This window comes from Urocampus carinirostris, chromosome 17 (genome assembly GCF_059441175.1).
Source record: "Urocampus carinirostris isolate Australia breed hairy pipefish chromosome 17, RoL_Ucar_1.0, whole genome shotgun sequence".
NCBI classification, from domain to species: Eukaryota; Metazoa; Chordata; class Actinopteri; order Syngnathiformes; family Syngnathidae; genus Urocampus; species Urocampus carinirostris.
In genome coordinates, this window is record NC_142365.1 from 33,183,066 (window position 1) to 33,188,065 (window position 5,000).

Consider the following 5,000-nt stretch of genomic DNA (forward strand, 5'->3'; position numbering starts at 1 on the left):
TCCACAGCCACACCCTGCTTGGTGCTGCAGCCAGTAATTGTTTTCATCCCTTCCCACACCTCCTTCATGTTGTTGTTCTGCAGCTTTTTCTCCAACTTCCTCCTGTACTGCTCTTTCCCTTTCCGGAGCTGGACTTTGAGCTCCTTCTGTACTCGTTTTAGCTCCTGCTGATCACCATTTTTAAAGGCCCTCTTCTTTTGATTCAGAAGGCACTTGATGTCGCTCGTGATCCAGGGCTTGTTGTTGGCATAGCAGCGTACAGTCTTTATAGGAACAACATTGTCCATGCAGAACTTAATGTAGTCAGTAGTGCAGTTTGCCATCTCCTCAATGTCCCCACTGCTGGACCCTAGCAGGACATCCCAGTCCGTACATCCAAAGCAGTCTCTCAGAGCCTGCTCTGCCTCGGTGGACCATTTTCTAAAAGAGCGTGTGGTTCTTGGTAGACTCCTCACTTTTGGTTTGTACTGTGGTTTAAGCAGAATGAGGTTGTGGTCTCCTTTTCCAAGGGCAGGCAGTGGTTTAGCACTGTATGCATTTTTGATATTCGCATACAGAAGGTCAATAGTCCTATTTCCCCTGGTCTTGCAGTTCACATACTGGACGAAAGAGGGCAGTGTCTTATCAAGAGTCACGTGGTTGAAGTCCCCTGAGATTAACATTGCAGCCTCCGGGTGTTGTGTTTGAAGTTTTGCCACCGCGGAGTGGATGACGTCACGCTCTACTTCCGCATCAGCGCGCGGTGGGATGTAAACAATGACAGCAATGGCGTGTCCGAACTCTCTGGGCATGTAATAGGGACGAAGACTTACAGCCAAAAGTTCGACATCACGGCAGCAGATAGAAAGCTTTGTTTTTACATGGATATGGGTTTCAACTCGCAAAAATACGTATACCACCTCGTGTTCACGTAGATAGCCAGTCCCCCTCCTTTGCGCTTCCCACTGACTTTTGTCCCTCTGTCAGCCCGAACAGCGCAGAAGCCGTTTAGCGCAATGTTAGCGTCCGTGATGCTAGACGTAAGCCACGTTTCCGTAAAGCAAAGCAAGCTGCACTCCCTGTATGCTTTGATGTCTTTCAGAAGCACAGCCAGTTCGTCGATCTTATTCGGTAGGGAGTTGACATTCCCCATGATTATGGACGGTACTGTGGGCTTATATCGCCACTTCGCCGCTAGCCGCTTGGCCTTTACCTTAGCACCGGCTCTGCAACCCCGGTAGGGTCGCCTCACCTCGTTAGGTAAAAGGGGGACCGTGCTGGCTCGAGAAATGTTCAGGTCGAGGAGTAGGTTTCTTAAATATACGTATTTTTGCGAGTTGAAACCCATATCCATAGGATAGAAAGTAATCCAAGTGTTGCAAGGCACTGATAAAGTAAGCAAAAATAAATAAATAAATAAATAAATCACAAAAGTAGCGAAAATAACACGGGAGCTGCTGGAGTGGCTGCCATTCGTGACGTCTTACATCGACCGCCTTATAGTCGAATTGTAAGACATTCCTCTACGGACTTTCTCGTATCCCCCTCGATTGGCTGCTCAAGAGAAGAAAAATGCGCGAGTGTATCTCCATCCACGTTGGTCAAGCCGGTGTCCAGATTGGCAATGCATGCTGGGAGCTTTACTGCCTGGAGCACGGCATCCAGCCGGACGGACAGATGCCCAGCGACAAGACTATCGGAGGTGGAGATGATTCCTTCAACACTTTTTTTAGTGAGACCGGCGCCGGAAAGCACGTCCCCAGGGCCGTTTTTGTGGACTTGGAACCCACTGTCATCGATGAGGTGCGCAGTGGAACATATCGTCAGCTCTTCCACCCTGAGCAGCTGATCACCGGGAAGGAGGATGCTGCCAACAACTACGCCCGTGGACACTACACTATTGGCAAGGAGATCATTGACTTGGTGCTGGATAGGATCCGCAAACTGGCCGACCAGCGCACCGGCCTCCAGGGCTTTTTAGTGTTCCACAGCTTCGGAGGAGGCACCGGCTCCGATTTCACCTCCCTTCTGATGGAGCGTCTGTCTGTTGACTACGGCAAGAAGTCCAAGCTGGAATTCTCCTGTTGCAAGGCACTGATAAAGTAAGCAAAAATAAATAAATAAATCACAAAAGTAGCTAAAATAACACGGGAGCTGCTGGAGTGGCTGCCATTCGTGACGACATACATACATATATATATATATATACATACATATATATATATATATATATATATATACATATATATATACATATATATATATATACATATATATATACATATATATATATATATACATATATATATATACATATATATATACATATATATATATATATATATACATATATATATATACATATATATATACATATACATATACATATACATATATATATACATATATATATACATATACATATACATATACATATATATATACATATACATATACATATATATATACATATACATATATATATACATATATATATACATATACATATACATATATATATATATATATATATATATATATATATATATACATACCTCCTTGGGGTTGTCCATCGATTCGATGATGACCATCTTCTTTTAATTGTGAGTCTGCTGTGAGTTTGAACAGTCCGATCCTGGATCCACAGATGCGGTTACAGACAGAGCATGTGAAGGGGGTGCTGGGGGGAGCAGGGGTGGCCTGGCGAGCATGTCTCTTTGCACGCTTTGCTGCACGGTGTTGCATGCGCTGTTCCTCCATGTAATCCACTCCTTGTGAGCAGTGGGAGCGCCAGAGGTCTCGGCAGGAAGCAAGTTCCTCCAGTGAGGAGGGGTTTATCCGACATCTCTTCAGGATGTTCTTCATTTGGTCTTTGAACCGCTGCTTCTGCCCACCAGCACTGCGTTGGCCTAGATGTAACTGACCATAGAGGATACGGCGTGGCAGTCTGTGGCTGGGCATTCGAACAACATGCCCCAGCCACCTGAGTTGGCGTTGGGCCATAATGGATTCCATGCTGCAGCTGCCTGCCCTCTCCAACACCTCTGGCACTCTGTCCCTCCATGTGATGCCAAGGATCTTCTGAAGACATTTTACATGGAAGGTCTCGAGGCTTTTCAGATGGCGGCTGTAGATAGTCCATGCCTCACATCCATACAGTAATGTAGTGATGCATACAGCTCTGTAGACCAGCATTTTGGTGTGGAGTCTAAGGTTGTTGTTTTGAAAGACCCTTCTCCTTAGTCGACCGAAAGATGCTGATGCTTGCTTGAGACAGCCCTGGATCTCATCATCCAATGAGCAGGTGTCAGACACTATGCTCCCCAGATATTTGAAGGTGGGCACCATGAGCAGGTGTTGCCCTGCTGCAGTGAGGATTATTGGGTTTGGTAAGAGGTCAGCACTGGACTGACAGAGTACCTCTGTCTTCTGGGTGTTGATCGTCAGTCCCATTCTGGTGTATGCAGTTACAGCTGCCGAGAGAATGTTTTGCAGAGCCTCCGGTGTATGGGAAACCAGGGCACAGTCATCAGCATACTGTAGCTCAATGATGGTCTCTGAAGTCAGTTTGGTAGTTGCCTGTAGCCTCCTGATGTTAAACAGGTTACCATCAACCCTGAGGTTGATGGTAACTCCAGCCTGCTTCTTCATCCTTCTACGTAGCAGTGTTGTAACGCAGACGAGGAAGATGTTGAAGAGAACTGGAGCCAGCACACAGCCTTGCCTCACTCCAGTTTCGACGCCAAAGGGCTCTGAGCTGTGTCTTCCAACTACCACTATGGCCGTCATCCCTGAATGGAACTGTGCAAGAATGGTGAGAAACTTGGGTGGACACCCAAATCTCTTCAGGACTTGCCACAGTAGGACCCTGTTCACTGTGTCAAATGCCTTTGAGAGATCGACAAAGGCGATGAACAAGTCCTTGTGCTGCTCCCGGCATTTCTCTTGGAGCTGACGTGTCACAAAGATCATGTCGACTGTTCTCCTGTCCTTTCGAAAACCACACTGTGACTCTGGGATGACGCGTTCCGATATTTTGGAGATGAGTCTGCGGAGCATGACCTTGGCAAGGACCTTTCCAGCAGTGGCCAACAAAGAGATACCCCTACTGTTGGAGCAGATGGATTTATCTCCTTTATTCTTGAAGATGGTCACAATGTTCGCATCTTTCCACAGTTGCGGGACACACTCTCGTCTCCACACCTCTGAAATGTATTAAAACAGTGTCCGTGTACAGAGGTAGCCTCCTACCTTGAGAAGTTCAGCTGGGATGTTGTCAGGTCCAGGGGATTTATTGTTTTTCAGGGTTTTGACTGCATGCAGGATTTCATTGAAAGTTGGCAGGAGGTCGAGGTCTGGCAATGTAGGATGTTCAGGGAGCTCTGAAAGCACAGTTGGGTCCACTGGGGTGGGCTGGTTGAGCAGGGTGTTGAAATGCTCAGCCCACCGCTCAACTATCATAGCCTGATCCTTGATTAGAGATGTTCCATCAGCAGATCTAACAGGTGCCAGGGAGCAGTTTCTGGGGCCATAGATGGTTTTTACTGCATCATAGAAACTGTGCATATCGCTTCTATCAGAGTGAGACTGGATTTCATTGGCTTTTGAGATCCACCACTCATCTTGCAGTTTTCTGAGAGTTCTCTGGGCCTCGGAACGAAGGGCTGCCATAGCTTTTTATGGAATTGAGATTGTGGGTTGTTCAGGGTGGCTCTGTGCGCCTTGTGCATTCTGTCAAGGAGGGTTGAGATCTCTCCGGCATTCTGGTCAAACCAGTCCTGGTGTTTTTTAGTTTTAAAACCAACGGTTTGGGCTGCAGTGTCAAAGAGGGTGGTAGATATATAGGTCCACTTCTCATCCATCCCAGCCTCTGACATGACCAGCTGCTCAATGTTTGCCAGCCTCTCAGCTAGAGAGCAACGGAAGTTGTCAAGGGTGTCGCTACGGGAGAGTTTGGCACAGTTGAGTGTCTTCCTCTTTGAACCACCCTGACGTGCTAGGGGCCGGACATGCATTCTGAC

The 5,000-nt window shown here is 47.0% G+C and overlaps 1 protein-coding gene and 1 pseudogene across 3 annotated transcripts in view; one reads left to right on the forward strand and one right to left on the reverse strand.

The window, feature by feature from the left end:
• Positions 1 to 5,000, reverse strand: part of rapgef6 (Rap guanine nucleotide exchange factor (GEF) 6) — a 169,353-nt gene that overhangs the window by 108,655 nt on the left and 55,698 nt on the right. The window lies entirely within an intron of this gene.
• Positions 1,464 to 2,085, forward strand: LOC148349838 (tubulin alpha-1C chain pseudogene; annotated as a pseudogene).